Consider the following 18,839-nt stretch of genomic DNA (forward strand, 5'->3'; position numbering starts at 1 on the left):
CTTCCTCCATTCTTGGGTCATGTGAATTTAGCGGGGTAAACAGGTGACAGGTTCATCATAGGACTGATGCACAAGCAAGCATTTCATACATGGCTCAATTAGCTTCGTCCATATCACCACCAGAAGACCAGACAAGATTTTTTTTTTTTTCTAGCTGGGCATAGTGGTGCACATCTGCAATCCCAGCAGCTCAGGAGGCTAAGCCCGGAGGATCACAAGTTCAGAGTTGGCCTCAGCAACTAAGTAACACCCTGTCTCTACATACCCAAATTTGGCAAAGAAGATCAAGGACAGAGATAGAAAACCCAAGAAGGCAAGTTCTATTTGTGCCCAATTCATGCAAAATAGGGGTACCATCTTGTCAGCTTTGCAAAAGACCAGGAAAGTGATGCCTATGACACCCATCCCAACTCAATTTTTAAGAGGTTAGGGAGAGGCCTGTGTAATGATGTAATATTCCTTCTTTTTCTAAAAAGTGAAGAAGAAAATCCATGAAACATAAAAATATCTGATTTTGTATTCTTTGTTTTTTTCTAAGATAAGTATACATCTTTGAGTACCTGCAGGGAAGTCTCATCATGTTTAACATGACATATTAAAACACTGTTTTTCTCCTGTATAAAAGAAGTGAATTTTGTAATCTTGACAGTACACGGAGATACAATACTTTGGACATGACTTACATGTCCATTTAATATCTATTTAATAAAATTTCAAACTTCTCAGTAGAAAGTTTTCTGACTATATGATTGACACTTCAATTTTGTCTTTTTTTGTATAAACACCCAGTTTACCCTGATTTGGTTAATTTCTCTTCCACTGCTAATCTGCTAGCCAAAAATTCTTGTCACTTGAAAAAAGAACTCTCTTAATACTTCGTTTACCTTTCATTCTTTTATTATTTAGAACTTACTATATCCCAGGCTACATATATGTAAATATGTATAAGGTATGTTTTCTCTTGCAAGAGATAAACCAGCAGTGGTGGTGGTGTGTGCAAAAGTTAGAGAGAGAGAGAGAGAGAGAGAGAGAGAGAGAAAGGGAGGACAGAGCCAAACCCCAGATCTCTGCCCCATGACAGCTTTGATTCTCCTTTCTGTGACAAGCGGTGGTCCTTAGGCCTCAGAAGAAACATTATAAGTGAGAAATAGAAAAAGATATTACTTTTCACCAGCGGCCAATGGAAGCAAAGCAGAAGAGTGGAGCGCCCTTTCCATCTGCCTGACGTGCAGGACGTGGGAACCTGCAGAGCTCTAGAGCCTTGGTCAGTAAGGACGTCTGGGCATGTGTCTTCCAAGGCACAGAGTTGGCATGGCTACCACCTTCTCCTCGCTGACCCTGACTGCCCTTCACCGCCCAGAGCTGGCGAGAGCTGAGTGCAGAGAGTGAACTGCGCCCAACCAGCGCAAAGCGAGGCTGGACTCCCCTCCTGCCTAGACGTGCGCTCTGCCCTTTAGGCGCGGGAAGGCGGAGGCGGGGCGCCAGCTGCGCTCCTCCCCTTCGCGCTGCGGGTCCCCCCTTCCCTCCCACCTCTTCCCCGGTGAGGCGCTACTCCACCGGCGGCAGGCGGGCAGGCGGGCAGCACAGCGGCGGTGGAGACGCGGGTGTGCCAGATGGACGGCTGCAGCAGGGAGACCAAGCTCCAGCGTCCCGCGTACATCAAGCTGGGCGTCAGGGGCGCGGACTTCTGCTCGCAGGTAGACCCAGCTGCTTCGTAGCACTGCCGCCTCTGCGGACCCTTCCTCCTCTTCATTGGGATATATTTATAATCACACATAACACAATTTGGTCAATTTCATTCCCCAGTACTTGCGCTCTCTCTCCCATCCTTCCGCCCCTTGACCCCATCCTTTACACTACTGTTCTCTCTTCTGTCTTTATGAGATATTGCATTCCACCCCCCCCCCCCCGCCCCTTTTCTCTCTACCTTCCACATAGAATGGAAACAGATGACTCTCACTCTTTGAGTCTGGCTTATTTGACATTACACCATGTTCTCTAGTTTCATTTATTTTCCTACTAATGACATAATTCCCCCCCCCCCCCCAGGGCTCAGTAAAACTCTGTTGTGTCTATATGTATCACATTTTCTTTTGTCTTTTCATCTGGTGACAGACACCTAGGCTGCTTGTATGACTTGGCTATCGTTAATTGTTTTACTATAAACATGAATTGTGCATGTTCTGCATGTTTATAAACATGATTATGTATGCTCTATATGTGCTAACTAAGAGTTCTTCTGGATAAATACTGTGGAGTGGTGTAGCTGGGGCACATGGTGGTAATATGACTACACTATTGAAGAACCTTCATATTGATTTCCATAGTGGTTGATCAATTTAGGATTCCACTGAGGGTCCCTGTTCCCTTTTTCCCTGCATCCTTGTCAGCATTTCTTACTATTTGTACTCTTGATGGTTGGCATTCAAACTGGAGCGAGATAAAACTCAGTGTAGTTTTGATAAATTATTTTTTAAAAGGAGAAAAAATCCTGAAAATTAAGAAAGGAACTTTTGGCCAGGCGTGGGTGCGCCCTCCTGTAATCCCAGTGGCTCTGGAAGTGGAGGCAGGAGGATCTGAAATTCAAAGCCAGCCTCAGCAATTTAGAGAGGCCCTAAGCAACTCAGTGAGATCTTGTCTCTAGTAAAATACAAAATAGGGCTGTGGATGTGATTCACTGGTCGAGTGCCCCTGATTTAAGTCCTAGTACGCACCCCTCCCTCCCCGCCAAAAAAAAAAAAAAAAGAAAGAAAGGCACTTTTGCATGACCATGTGATCCTACTATCATTCTGCATTATTATATGCAAATTTATGTCAAGAAATTGTTATTCCATAGTGATTTTTTCTTCAATTAATAAGCTTATGCTTTACATTAATACTTAAGCAAACCAGAAAAAGTTTAAAATAATAATCTTTGTGATAGAACCACATTATTGAGAACAAAGCAATAACAGTTTTTTCCCTTGTTTTAATTTTTCAAATGATGTTAAGTATGGAATCTCATGATAGGTATTTTATTGAAAAAGTGTCCTGTGTAACAAGGTTATTTTCATATTAGTCATATGAGTCTGTAGTAAACGGTCTTTGCTTGTATAGTTATATTGAATATCGAACATCATCAATTTCATTTTTGATATTTTTTGTGCTGATTTATGCTTAAATAATATCTTTGTGTTCTTTTAGCTATTAAATAATCACACCCTTTATCTATGCTCTTCTGCAGTGAAGCAGCCACTGAAATTCCATTCAACATTTAGCAACCTTAAAAATCTCTGTCTGTAACTGGACACACACAAGCTGCACAAAATGGTCATGAAGCAAGACCCACAGGAAACAGACACACACAGTAAGGAACTGTGTATCTTGGAGCACATTTTATTAAAAATAGTGATTCACTGTTTTGGGTTTTGTTTTTAAATTGCTATAGGGAACTATGTATCTAATCTTGTTCTTATAGGTATAAAATGATCTCCCCTAATAGCTAATATACTCATCCTTGAAAGAATTACAAACTAACAAAATAATTTATTGTGCTATAGCATAAATGTAATAGTTTGTGTACTGTTATAAGACTGATGACACTCTTATAGGGAACTGATTCACAGTTGACTAATTGTTGCCCTTACTAGCCACACAGTGAAAATAGCATACTGATTTTGTGCCTAGAGTTGGAGGATAATTAATATGAGCTATATTATTCTATATTGTGTCTAAATGAACATCTTAATGTTAAAGATAATGATTTTGTGATTCCTTATAGTATACTTTGAACATATTTTCAAGATCTAAAAATTGGAGAATTAGAATTTAATCAAAATGAAATTAAGTATGTGTGAACATTTAGCATTTAAAATAAATATAAAATTATTTCAATTTCTAGTTTGTTATCATTAAATGTAATTTTACTTTTTTCCTAATTTGCATGGCTATGGTATGAAGCTAATACTCTAAAAACAGTGATCTTAAATTACTTTTTTCCTCTGCAGATTAGACATAAATTTTCAAACACAAGACTAGGTACATACTTTCCTCCTTCACCCTCTAGAGACATAGAGTGTTAGTTGATGCAGCAGTGTAGACCTTGTGACATAATTGAAGTCTTCTGAGTTCTTATGGTCCATCAGGCCATTGTGATGTAGCTGATTAATAACTTCCACAGGATGGTAGTAATCCAGAAATTAGCTTTATTTTGGACCAAACCTTGTGCTGATTCATAAAATGCTTCTGAATGCAAGTGCCTGAAAAGTCTTGATTGGGTATGAATATATTTTTTCCCACATAATGTTCTAGTGCATCTTTGACCACTTGTGTTGTTATAGCATGTATGGAAGCATTGGCAATTCACTTAACTTTTTTAATATTTACATAGTGGCCTAAAAGCTTGCGAATCTGTGTTTACTAGCATTCTACTTGTTAATTTTTACATATGGTAATTAATACAATTGTAGAAAGAAAATGCACTTCAATACTAAAATGTCTGAGACATTGGCAGAGACAACACAGACAGAGTTGAGGCATCTGGAGTGTACGAGACCTGTAACCTCTCTGCTCTCAGCTGCGGCCTGTTGCTGGATTGCCTGCGACTTCTGGCTTTCTGCTGAGGACAGCAAGTGGCCAACAGCTAGGGCAAGATGAAGCTCTCTCTGGTGGTCACAGTTCTCTGCTGCTCTGCGCAGCACGGCTGAGGAGGATGACAAGAAAAGGACATGGGTACCATGGTCGGCATCGACCTGGGGACCACTTACTCCTGCGTCGGGGTGTTCAAGAATGGCCACTGGAGATCATCTCTAACTATCAGGGCAACCGCATCAGGCCGTTTTATGTGGCCTTCACCCCTGAAGAAGAACGTCTGATCCGCGATACAGTCAAGAATCAGCTCACCTCCAATCCTGAGAACATGGTCTTTGATGCCCAGCGACTCATTGGCAGCACTGGGAATGACCCTTCTGTGCAGTAAGACATCAAGTTCTTGCCTTTCAAAGTGTTTGAAGAGAAACCTAAACCATACATTCAGGTTGATATTGGAGGTGGGCAAACTAAGACATTTGCTCCAGAAGAAATCTCTGCTATGATTCTCACTAAAATGAAAGAGACTGCGGAGGCTTATTCGGGAAAGAAGGTTACCCATGCAGTGTTACTGTACCAGCCTATTTTAATGATGCCAGTGGCAAGCAACCAAAGATGCTGGAACTATGGCTGGCCTGAATGTTATGAGGATCATCAATGAGCCTACAGCAGCTGCTATTGCTTATGGCCTGGATAAGAGGGAGGGAGAGAAGAACATCCTGGTGTTTGATCCGGGTGGTGGAACCTTCTATGTGTCTCTTCTCCCCATTGACAATTTGATGTCTTCAAAGTCATGGCCACCAATAGAGATACTCATCGGGGTGGAGAAGATTTTGACCAGCGTGTTATGGAACATTTCATCGGGCTGTACAAAAAGAAGACTGGCAAATATGTTAGGAAAGAAAACAGAGCTGTGCAGAAACTCCACCGTGAAGTAGAAAAGGCCAAGTGGGCCCTGTCTGCTCAACATTAAGCAAGAATTAAAATTCAGTCCTTCTATGAAGGAGAAGACTTTTCTGAAACCCTGACTTAGGCAAAATTTGAAGAGAAAACATGGACCTGTTCTGGTCTACCATGAAGCCTGTTCAGAAAGTACTGGAGGATTCTGACTTGAAGAAGTCTGATATTGATGAGATTGTTCTTCTTGGTGGCTCTACTCAAATTCCAAAGATTCAACAACTTGTTAAAGAGTTCTTCAATGGCAAGGAGCCATCCTGTGGCATAAACCCAGATGAGGCTGTTGCATACGGTGACACTGTCCAGGCTGGTGTACTCTCTGATGATCAAGATACAGGTGACCTAGTACTGCTTGATGTATGTCCCCTGACACTTGGTACTGAAACTGTGGGAGGTGTCATGACCAAACTGATACCAAGAAACACTGTGGTACCCACCAAGAAGTCTCAGATCTTTTCTACAGCTTCTGATAATCAACCTACTGTTCCAATCAAGGTCTATGAAGGTAAAGGACCCCTGAAAAAAGACAACCACCTTCCCGGTACATTTGATCTCACTGGAATTCTTCCTGTGGGGTCCCCCAAGATTGAAGTCACTTTTGAGATACATGTGAATGCTATTCTTTGGGCGACAGCTGAAGACAAATGTACAGAGAACAAAAATAATATTACAATTACCAATGACCAAAATTGCCTGACACCTGAAGAAATTGAAAAGATGATTAATGATGTTGAGAAGTTTGCTGAGGAAGACAAAAGACTCAAGGAGTGCATTGATACTAGGAATGAGTTGGAAAGCTATGCCTACTCTCTAAAGTATCAGATTGGAGATAAAGAAAAGTTGGGAAGCAAACTTCTGTACACCAACAAATGCCATGTACTGAATCCCAAGGACTTTGCCTGTCACTTAATCTGCTTTCCAGCTACATTCTGTCCATACTGAGGGCAACACACCAGAGAGGACTTGGATGCTCTCCCAGCTGATCCACTAATACATGGTAACATCCTCTGGACAAAGGAAGGTTGAAGAGCTGTCAACATTGCCATTGTGCTACTGGTCCTGGAGACTCCAGATTTACCTCCTTCTCTTTCTCCTCTCGTCTGGTCCCAAGGTCCCTATTTTCTCACCTAGAACCCTAGCATCTCCCACTCTGTCTTTGCTGCATGTACCCCAGACGCTTCTGTTGCTAGAAAGGTGCAGCCATCTGGCCATGATCCTCGTCTCCCTGCTGAGAAACATCAGACAACTGTGTGCCTTGCCACTGGTCTGATGGCTTTCCAACAGCCCTGTTCATAGCCCACAGTTCTCATCCCTGCCACCTGGTCCTTCTCCCGTATCCCTAGGCAGTGGTTTGCAGACAGGTGCACAGCAGCATCACTTGATGATGATCGCAGGTCACCATCTCATCTGACCTCCTTCTTCACCTGAGGCTGCTGGCCTCTCTTCCCTGGTTCCCAGGCAGTGATCATGTGCTTTGCTGTCCTGGACCCTTCTCCACATTGATAGAAGGGAGCTGAGCCATTGTGGTTGGATGGCAACCACCAGAACATATTTACAGTCCTGCAGAACTTCTAGCACCACTTCTAGCTGCCTGGGTGCTGGCTCAGCTCCAGCTCCATTTCTGCCCTGGGCAAGCCTAGTGCACTAGCCCTACTTGCCTTCTTCTGTCAAGACAAGCTCCTATGTGGAGATATGTTGGCATGTGGTGTTAATGATCTTCTAAAGAAAAGGCACAGAATTACCTGGTATGTAATGAAAATTTCAAATATTTTAAAATTATTTATTGTTATTACTATACCTACCTGGGAATCCAATTTCATTGGACAGTGAAACCAGGTTACATTTATGAATGAGAGAGGATGAGGTTCAAACCCTGAATCAACGATAATTTAGGGACATGACCCTTGGCATTATTTGCCTTCCTCAGACTGTTAGCTATGGCTTAAAGGAGGCCAAGGTTCATAGCACAGAAGTGTTAATAAGATCAAATCATATAAATGGAATCAGTGAGTCCAGTGCTTTTCTTTGCAGAGAGGTAATGGACTGTCTTTGTTTTCAGACTTTCTCAGGCTACACTAATTGATATTTCATTAATTTTATATATCAAATTTAACATTTATGGCTATATATTGAAAAATTCGGATTTAGCTCTACTAAAGCAGTAACAAATGAAAGGTTTTCAACCCTCTTACCAGAAACCATTCACTGAAATAAAGCAATCAAAAAACAGTGAACAAAAAGATTGGAGCCAAGAAAATGGAAGACATGTGTGCTTAATGTGCTAAAGTTAGGCCACAGGTAAAGGGACATCAAAAAACTTTAGGAGTCTATTTTTTTGAGTTTCAGGAGTCCAGCATTTTTCTGTTTTGACTTTAATTGATGAAAAAGAAGTAAAGGTGAAAACAAATCTCAGAAAGAGACCAAAAATAATTTATGAATTTCAAGATATCTTTTTACAAGAAAGAAACAAAGCATGATATTCATTTAAATGACATTCATTAAACTTTCTCAGTGGCTAGAAAAGTTAACTAATAAAACCTTGAAGTTTGAACTTACCTCAACTTAATACACCTTGTTTTTTTTTTTAAAGGATGAGTATTGTAGATGGACACAATATTTTATCTTTATTTATTTGTTTTACATGGTACTGAGGATCCAACTCATGGCCTCACACATGCCAAGGCAAGCGTTTTACCACTGAGCTACAAGCCCATCCCTCACCTTGGTTTTTAATCACGACTTCTTGGCAAGGTTTGAAATATGCAAAGATATATGTTACATGACCACTCACCAATGAGGCATGCATCCCATTTTTCCAATGCATTTTGCTTGCATTCTGATTCCTCAAATGATGTAGCCAATTCAAAATTTTCAATTTCAATATCTGCAGTGTGGATATCCTATTGATACAAGAAAAGTTTTAAACTAAAAGCAAAACACATTTCAAAAACAAACAGTTCAAAGACTATTAACTTGTTAATATAAACATCACATATTTAATCCAATTCTGTAATGGTCAAAACTCACTTGCTTTGTAGAAAAATATTGGGACTTTGTGGAATGTTCTGTTGATATTACGGGTTTGGAAGGAGGGCTTTTATCCACCCAAGGTGTAACAACATCAGTACTAGATGAAGCATTTTGTGGCTCTAGGGACCCATCGAAGATCATCTGTGCATTGGTAACGAGGAACTCTACTAACAGGGCCTGATTGGCATATGCAACAAGAGAGGAGGAGATGGTACCAGGAGTGGTTGTAGGCCTGGGCCTCATCAGACAGGGTCCAAATACCACCCCCAAGTTTTTTGAGTTCATCAGGTTTTCTTCAGAATGGTCTACAACCCTGAAAAGAAGAACACATAAAGTGTATGAGATTTGCCTAATAGATGTCCTTAATGGTAGTTTACTATGACTTGAGAAGGGTGGAGAAAACTCGGGCTATAGAAGACTACAAAATGTTTTTCAAGGGTCAAGTTTGGTGGGTCTAGGGAAAGAATCCTTTGTTCCATTATGATACTTACCACACACCAAACTGAGTTTCAGAGTACTATTTTAGGATAAAATGCATGTAAGTAGAAGGAACTACTGAACTCAGTAGCAGAAGGAAGAAAAACACCTCTAAAAATTGCTCCGTCTTTGTATGTGGAATATATTCCCCGTTTCTTATACTGTAATCAGAAACATCACTGTCAATTTCTCTCTCACTGCCCAGTTAGTTTTCTTTTTTAAAAAAATAATTTTTACGTAGAGATGGACACAATACCTTTATTTTATTTATTTATTTTTATGCAGTGCTGACTATCAAACCCAGTGTCTCCCATGTGCTAGGCAAGTGTTCTATCACTAGCCACACTCCCAGCTGCCCACAGCTAGTTTTCTAGCCTAAATGATTCTCTCTCCTGAACATCTCTCTGTTCTATTGCCACTATCAATGTTCTGGTTTTACTTCAAACACTCTCAGCTTGTTATTTCTATGACTATCTAAGGAAATCTGTCTCTGCCTGGTTTAGCTATCAGGATGATACTAGATTCATCTATGGGTGAAAAAGCTGTGATATATAATATATATCATATATATATAATGATATATAATATATATATTATATAATATATATTATCATATATAATATATATTATCATATAATATATATATGATATATAATATATATTCACTATATATATATATATATATATATATATATATATATATAGTGAATGGGGTAGTTTTGCTATTTGTCTTTCAGAGGATTCATCACTGATGTCAACCTAATGAGGCTTAAGTGTCACTGTTCCCCACTTGCACAGTTCTTACAATAAGGTAGCATTTCTAAGTAGGCATTTCTGGCAAACTGCTTAAAGAACACACTGGGGGGGGGATCTAAATTTCAAAGACACACATGTATGCATGTATAATGTGCTGTGATTTATTTACTCATCCTAAATACTCACCTTCACATCTAATTTTGAATTCTTTTTCATGAAGAGGGAGACCCCTACACCCAAACTCAATAAGGAGGTGAAGTGAAGTCAAAGAGGAAAAGAACAAAACTGAAATAGAACAAAAAGCTGCCTGCTGTTTAGAAATGGTCTTGGAATATTCACAAAACACCCAACACTCCTCCCTTCCCCCAAAAGATCCAAAGAACTCAGTGGATGTCAAAGATCCAAATGAGTCAGTGTGGAACCCTATCCTTGGTCTCTAAGGCAGGGACAGTAGTGAAAAAGTGAAATAAACCAGCACCTGTCTGACTCAAAGAAAAGGACAGTCCTGGTCCACTTGGTTTCCACAGAAGGGGGGCGACCTTTGGAACACCAGATTTTTATCACCGACAGGGTCCTGGGGCATCCTGGCCACATACTCACAGGGACATACTCTCTTTGTAGCAGTTGGGATCTCCCAGCTTATCAATTCCAATTTACACCCTAACTTGGTGTGCTAAGGTCATGGTTGAAAAATGGTGAATGGAAACAGAAGGGACAGTAATAAGGGAAGGACAGAGAAGAGGTAGGATAGAGATGCAACAGAGGGGGCCCTCAGAAAGAAAGGCAAGGAGGGTGTCCCTGCACCTTTAGGCCCCCCTCCCCTCCCCAAAGTAGTCATCAACCAAGATAGATGAGGTGAAGTGGGTAAAGAAAAAGTACAACGGGAACAGCACTTGTTAGTTTCTTTACCTAGGTACTCATCAGAATGAAATTTCAGGAAATGTCAGGACACTTACAAAAAGATCCCAGAGGGAAAGACGATTGTGAAGACCCGAAAACCAAGAAGGAAAAGTCAAGTTAACCCGTGAGTATCCTGAGTATCACGAGTATCGCTCTGGTCCGCAGCTGCCGCAGCGTCGTCGTCCTGCTCCAACTGCTCACTGATCACCAAGGACAGCAGTGTTCCGGTTCCCATAGTGCCCGATCGTGACGTCTACCGCTCCTGGGCGCCCATCTCAAGGTTCCATCCTCCCGGGAGACCCCGCCCCGCCTGCAACCGCCTCCCCTCCGGGACCAACACTGACCCTGTGGCCGCCCTGACCCTGGATGGCAATTGGTCAGCAGCCATCTCTGCAGTCCCCAGCCCAATGCAGCGCCAGAGCGACCACCTCCGTCCCACACTCATCCTCGCGCTTCCTCCAGCGTCCAGGACTTAGACTCCCGCCTAATGCATGGAGAGAGAGGGCCAGAGCTCGCTGCCTCCATCCCCACGCATGGCCCTTGGATGCCCTATCAAGCCACCTCCAAGACCACCCTGGCCACATAAGCCCCTCCCCGCCATGCACTGCCAAGTCCCCCAGAGACTAGCCACTGGCTATGTCATTAACAATATCATGAACAAGTTCCTGATGAAGAGAAATGTTGGGTGGAATGGGGAGCAATGGTATTTGGGAGAGAAAAGCAAATAGAGACAGAGGTATGGAAAGGAGAGGAAATTACAAAAGGAAGAGAAGAGAATAAAGTAGACCAAATGAGACAGGGGAAGATACAGGAAAAAGTGGAGTCAGGGAAAGAGAAAATAAAATGGAGATAGAGATAAGGAAGATAGACAACAGGTGATAAAGAAAGACACCATTCACTGATAGAAAAAAAAAGGAGAAACACTTCTCATATGCAAAAAGTTCTGGTGGAAATGAGGCCAATTAGTCCTTAAATCGCCTGGAAATGATAAATAGAATCTGGATCCACAATTGTTTTTCAGATTTGATTTTTAAAAATTTACCTATAAGGCTTAAACATACCTGTTCCCAAATCAATAGCACTAATAGTCCTGAAGACACCCCAAACAAACATTCCTTCAAAAACCACTAGAGGAATGATGCACCATATACACCTCATGAAACCACTGATGACTCAAAACTGAAGGATACCAACCAAAGGGATAAGAATTCTGAAAGTCAATCACCAGGTAGAGGGCAACTCTCAAGGGTTCAAGGAAGCAAAGTTTGCCACCCTATCTGCTCCAGGTTATTCTCAACACCCTCCACAACAGGGGTGCCTTTAAAGCATCCTCAAACAGCCAAGTATTACATGTCAAATCTGATACAGAGAAGGTTTTTGAAGAATTAATATTCACTGGTTAAATTATAAGTGGGGTTGTCTTTCAATCTGAATCCTCCTCCTAAATCCTTTAAATATATTATCTGTCATCCTGCATCCAGATAATGATGTCACTTGCAAAGACAAACAAAAATGGTAGTTCACTTTTAAATTATTTTTTTTAATTTTTTGGTACTAGGAATTGGACCCAGAGATGGTGTACCACTGAGTCATCCTCAGACCTTATGGCTTTCTATTTTGAGACAGGATCTCACTAAGTTGGTCAGGGCCTCACTGAGTTGCTGAGACTGGCCTTGAACTTAGGCTCCTCCCCACTCGTTTGGGATTACAGGTGTGCAGCACAGCTTCCATCTCTCTTTTAAATTAAAAGCATTATTTTATTAATCTCCCCTGACTTGTGTTGTGTTTAAAGTAATTTTATAGCACACAAATCAATTTTGAGCATGAAAACTGCATTACTAAAATAATACATTTCTGTAAGGCCAAAATGCTTGGTTTATAATAAAAGTATAAAGTGCCTCTCCAAAAGAAAAAGCATCATTATTTCTATTGTGTAAGTCCAACACCTTAAGTTGTTCAACAAGTCTTAGAAAAACACTTCTGGAAAAAGAAGTTTCCAATAATGGAAAAGAATTTTCCATCATGGAAAAGAAATTACTTGCGTTCTTACTATTTTATTTTATTATTGTCTCTAATATTTTTCCTTCTCAAACGGAAATTCACATTCTCTATATGTTGCTTTTGAGTCAGCCATTCTGTGCAGGCTTAAATTAATATTTCTAAAATCGTGTTCAGGTGTTCTCTTTGAAGTATCTGTGGTTCCAGACCTAATGATCTTTTAACCTGCAGTGGTGACATCAACCATATTGTTAATTTTGTAGTACAAGTAACCTACTTTTCACAGCAGAACATAGGTGTGCTATGAAAACATTTGACAAGATCTTGAGACCTGGGTTTTTGTAGATCCAGTCTGTAAATCCAGAAACTGCAGCTTCTATGTGTGCTTTTGGTTACCAGAAGCAGGGTCTGTAAAGGGATATCTTTACTGTGAATGCTATTAAATTTGCCAATCATAGAAGGCCTTTACATAAGGAGCTTGGTAATTCGGTAGTAGGTTATTAAAAAAAATTAAATGAACCTGTAGAGTGTTGAACATAGAATAATGCTATCAGTACAGGTAAAGAGACAATCATCATATAGAACAGGAAATAAAGTCTTGCACTTCATTATTCAGCTTGGTTTCCTCATTGGGTGATAATAATTAGAGTTGGAATTAGAGTCACCTCAAAAAGAATATAGACTAGAACTAGTTTTCTGACAGTAAATGCCATGACTAAGCATATTTGTAGAAAATTAATATGTAGATATGTAGTTTTTCTATATCTGATGTTTTGGAAATATGGTACTTACTTTAATTGCTTGGAGAAAGAGTTGGTTATTAATTTTAAAAGTGGTGCTCATAGTGAGTTGGAGAAAAAAATGAAAAATTTAGGGTATTTTTGCCAAATTGGTTTAAGAGAAATAACTTGATGAAACTAATTGGTAGCCTATATTGTGATTCAGTTTATAGAATTTTTAGAGTATCATCTTACTGATGAAAATGTAATTATGGGTATGATAATTTTCAGCATTGGAGGAAGCTTAAGTTTTACATGTGGTCTATGCTGTATGTGTTACACACTGTTCAGTAATGCTAGGCCCACAGCAGCTTCACAGAATGCAAGTGTTGATGAAATGATTGGTATAACGGTGGCTAAAGATAAGGGATAATTAAAATTATGAGAGTCCCACTGGGTATAGTGGCTCCTGTCTATAATCCTACCAATTCAGGAAGCTGAGGATGGAGAAGCAAAAATTTAAGGCCAGACTCAGCAATTTAGCAAGTCCTAAGCAATTTAAGTAAGACTGTCTCAAAATAAAAAAAAAAAAAAAATTATAACGTCTTGGGTATGTAACTCTGTGATAGAGCACCATTGGGTCTCATTCCCGGTACCAAAAATGAATAAATATATAAATAAAATTATGAGAGTTCCTAGAATAAACAATGATAATATTATGCCTTTTAACATAGTTGGAACCTTTAGGAAGTTGCATATAATCCAAAGCATTTTATTCAAGTAGTGCTAATAACACTATGATAAGAAAAATCGGGATAATAAGTAGATTAACTGTGAACCTGTTGTTAGGAAGAGAAGTTGAATATTGGATTATAAAATTTTAGCCCATTAAGGGGATCAGTCATTTTAACAAGCTTTTTTTAGAGTCAGGGCATATAGTTATGTATTAGATTGTAAATTATACCAGCCATTAAATTCAGGGTGCTCTTACAAGCAGGCCTTGTGTCTCTTGTTCTGTTGTACTAGGAGAAATATTGGATTCATATAAACCAACATGGATTGTTCTGATCTAACCTCAGATTATGTAGGACTTTACTCATTGAACAAATGGATCCTTAAGGATGGTTACGCCATCCAACAGCCAGCTCGTAAAGGCTACTGTCAATATGGACTCTAGAAGAGAATTGCAGCGAGCCTGCGGATGTGGCTCAAGTGGTAGCGCTCTTGCCTGGCATGCGTGCCCGGGTTGGATCCCCAGCACCACCTAACAAACGAAGATTTTTTTTTTTTTTTTTTTTTTTGAGAGAGAGAGAATTTTAATATTTATTTTCTAGTTTTCAGCCGACACAACATCTTTGTTTGTATGTGGTGCTGAGGATCTAACCCGTGCCGCACGCATGCCAGGCGAGCGCGCTACCGCTTGAGCCACATCCCCAGCCCCCAAACGAAGATGTTGTGTCTGCCAAAAAATAAATAATAAATAGTTCTCTCTCTCTCTTTAAAATTAAAAAAAAAAAAAAAAAGAATACTATTGCACTATTGACTCTAGAGAAACTTATTTTTTCAATCAAATGTTTGGGTCAATTAATGATTGTGCTACTTCACTGGTATTATCTAAGTTTTAATCATTAGAGGTTGTATTCTGCTCAAATGTCACCCCACCTGAATGTTTTCAGTAGGTTAAGCATTATTCCTTATAATTAGGTTAAGATTTGTTTAAGTGGACTGAAATTAAGTACCATGACGGTCTTCTCATCTTATTTTAATATCCCTCTGTTTTCATGGAGAGGTCAATTTCACTGAAATTAAGACAATTATCCTGGTATGGTCATTCATACAAGTCCATATTTAAGGAACAAATGATTGTGCGACCTTTGCACGATCAGGATATTGTAGTTGTTAATAATATGTCACTGATGCAAAGTATGCTATAGGTGATGATTTTGGTAAACAGGAGGGATTTGTGTTTGCCAGAGATCCTTTTACTCTTTAGAATCTTTTCTTAGGAACATGCCTGTGTTAGGTTAGTGATTATTTGAATAAACAGTCAACAGATTAATCTGTTTTTATTTAGACTCTAGTTATCAATATATAGCCATTCTTGTGTAATTTTATGACAGGACAATTTATTTCTTGTTACTTATATTAACATGATTTCTTCTATTGATTAATCTAATGATTAATCTAGAAAAAATGTTAGACATTTATGGAAATAATGGGAAAGTATTAGAATTTGTTGCACTTGAATGTTTTCTTAATTGGTGGACTCTTTTTAAGCCAACTATGAAAATTTAATAACTTACTCTATGAAGGACTGTTTTACATTTTTAAAAAGCTGTCCCTCTTTGGACTAACATTTAAATTGATACCATTATAAAAATTTTTTTGGCCTTCTGGTACTCACCTGTGATCCCAGCAACTTGGGAGACTGAGCTAGAGGAATGTGATTTCAAAGCCAAACTGGGCAACATAGGAAGACCCTGTCCCCCCACCCCCCCCCACCCCAAAAAATTAAAATTCCTTTAGGTCAGTTTAAAGTGGAACTTCAATTCTATTCTGGATAAATAGATATCACCATACAGGACTAGTTTGTCACCTCTATTCAGGGGTCTCACTGCATTGCTTCAAAGATGTATTTTTTCTGATAATTGTCTATGAATACCTTGTTCAGTGTTCATAGGTGAAGTTCTCCCTGTTGATTTATTCTAGTTAATTCATTATTCAATGTGCATAAGAGATTGGCTTTGAAATTTTTTAACTTTAAACTAGTCTTTCATCTTTCCCTAAATCATATTTTTTCTATGGTGCCTCAAGAAATTTGTATGTCCTATGCTTTTAGTTGGGAGTGAATGTCTTCCTCAAAGATTCATCTAATACTAGATGATGATAGAAATTACCATCAAATTGCATTTGAAATTTGCTGATACTTGTAATTCTGTACAAGTTGTGTTTAATACATGACTAGTGTTAAACCAACTTTAGCATTTTCTTAAATTCCTAATGTTGGTTTGAGGCAGAGAAATTTAAAACCAAGTCTAATCTACTAGTGCACAATAGAATGAGCAGACTTGGGTTCCAACTGACTGTCCCCAGACATAGCTTCATCCCAACATGCACACAAACTTACAACAGAAAACAAGTTTGCCATTAAATGAAGAATTAACATCTTTCTTTTAGAGAGAACCCCAGGCTGCTAGGCAATCATGAGCTCAGAGTCCTAATGAGGCTGAAGTAGTGAAGAGAAGAAGCACCTCAGGTAAGCCATGAACATTCCCTGATGTTGCAGTCTCACTTGTGGAGTGAGGGAACTAGACTGGGAGGTACTGTCTCCTCATGGCTGGCTCATCTGCCAAAAAGAGGGACTTTTCTAAATAATTGGCAACTGTGAAAATGAAGTTGTGATAGGATTATTATCATACGTGTTGAAATTCAGAAATAAAATACAGTATACAATATTTAGAGATACTATTTTTTTTTCTGTTAGAAGGTATTGAGTTGAGATAGTCATATTTGCCTATTATCTACTTCTGATGTTGAATCATCAAATACAATTTGTATAGCAGGAATTGATGACTGACAGCTGGGTATGCACAGGTGGGTTATCTTGGTTTTGAATCATGGAGTTTAGAAATCCACGTTTTAAGCAGATCTTTCAGGGGTCTCCTATACTCACTATTGATTTTGACGTCTGATCTCAAAGACTTGAATTATCTTGTCCAATATTTCTCCCTAAAATAATAATATTTTAGGTGATGCACATCTGTAGTCCCAGCTATTCAGGAGGCTGTGGATGGAGAATCGAGTTCAAGGGCAGCGTGGGCAACTTAGCAAGACCCCAATATTAAAAAAAAAGTCAGGCATGGTGGGACCAGTAGTCTCAGCTTCTTGGAGCCTGAAGATGGAAGATTGTTTGAGCCCACAAGTTCAAGACTAGCCTGGGCAATATGAAGAGACCCTGACTCAAACCAAAAAAATCCTCAAAACATTTTTTAGTATCAAACAAACAAACAAACAAACAAAACAAATGGCAGGCCAGATTTGGCCTATGTGATTTGTATCACATTTATTTAAATATATATATGCATACATAGATACACACACATATATATATGTGTATATATATATATATATATATATATATATATATATACACACACACATATATATATGAAGAGAGAGAGAGTCATGCATTGAATTCAGGATATTTTGCTCAAATGTGAAAAATGAAAAACTAACAAGATTCACGGAACTCTTCAGAAATAAGCTAACAAGCTTAAGTAAATATGATCTCTGTACTATGTAACCATTTGTGCACTGTTAACAAATGAAGACAATTGTTTGAATATATGTGTACATTATATATATATATATATATATATATATATATATATATATATATATATATATGATATATGTATCATATATATATAAACATGTTAAAAAAAGTATGTAATGTTTAAATCTTAGATATATTATGAAAAATTTCAAACTATATTGGGCTCTTTTCTTTCACAGCTACAGGAGCAGCCAGGAGGATGCTCGGGCTTCAGTAGAGATGCCTCCATTTTCCCTTGCTGTGGCAAAAGAAGCTTTGGTTGGATCCCAATGAAACCAATGAAATCTTCAATGCCAACTCTCATCAGCAGATTTGGAAGCTGATCAAAGATAGCTGATCATCCACAAAACCAGTGACTATTCATTCTGAGGCTCCATGCCAGAAAAATTCCTTGGCTCCCCAGAGACACAGGCATGTGGGCATAGGTAAGCAGAAGAGTATAGTTACTGCTCCAATGCAGGAGAAGGTCACCTGGGTGCAGAGGATGCGGATGCTGTGTAGGCTGCTCAGAGATACCATGAATCTAAGATTAACCACCACATGTATCACAGCCTCTACCTGAAGGTAAAAGGCAATGTCTGCAAAAACAAGTGGATCATCATAGAACATATTCTAAAACTGAAGGCAGATAATGCCAAGAAGAAGCTTCTGGCTGACCAGGCTGAGACCAAAGAGGAATACAAGCTCTGTGAGGAGCATTCCAGGCCAAAGAGGAGGACGTCAAGACTCTGTCCAAGGAGGAAGAGACCAAGCATGCTAACCAAGAAATTAGGCTCCCCTCTTGTGTCTGTACATAGTGGCCTTGATGATTACATAGATACTCCTTGAAATAAAAAAAAAAAAAGCTTTATCTGTTAAAAAACTATATTGTACCACAATTGTAGAAATTCACAGTTTTATAAATTGTCATTTTTACAATAAAAGAAATACAGTTAGTCTGCTCTTTGAATTGTGAGCCTTGAATGTGAATATACTTAGTGTTACGTAAGTGTACACTTCAAAATGGTCTAAATGGCAAATTGTAAGTGTATTTTACAATAAAAACATCGAAAGATGCATTTTCTATTGTTCAGTGTTTCCTGCTATTATTTAGTGATCAC

The 18,839-nt window shown here is 39.1% G+C and overlaps 2 pseudogenes; both read left to right on the plus strand.

The window, feature by feature from the left end:
* Nucleotides 1-940: 940 nt before the first annotated feature.
* Nucleotides 941-6,465, plus strand: LOC114082281 (endoplasmic reticulum chaperone BiP pseudogene; annotated as a pseudogene).
* Nucleotides 6,466-11,285: 4,820 nt separating this feature from the next.
* LOC114082366 (large ribosomal subunit protein eL19-like) lies at nt 11,286-18,737 on the plus strand (annotated as a pseudogene).
* The last annotated feature ends 102 nt before the right edge of the window (nt 18,738-18,839 follow it).

The sequence above is a fragment of the Marmota flaviventris genome, chromosome 10 (genome assembly GCF_047511675.1).
Source record: "Marmota flaviventris isolate mMarFla1 chromosome 10, mMarFla1.hap1, whole genome shotgun sequence".
Lineage (NCBI taxonomy): Eukaryota > Metazoa > Chordata > Mammalia > Rodentia > Sciuridae > Marmota > Marmota flaviventris.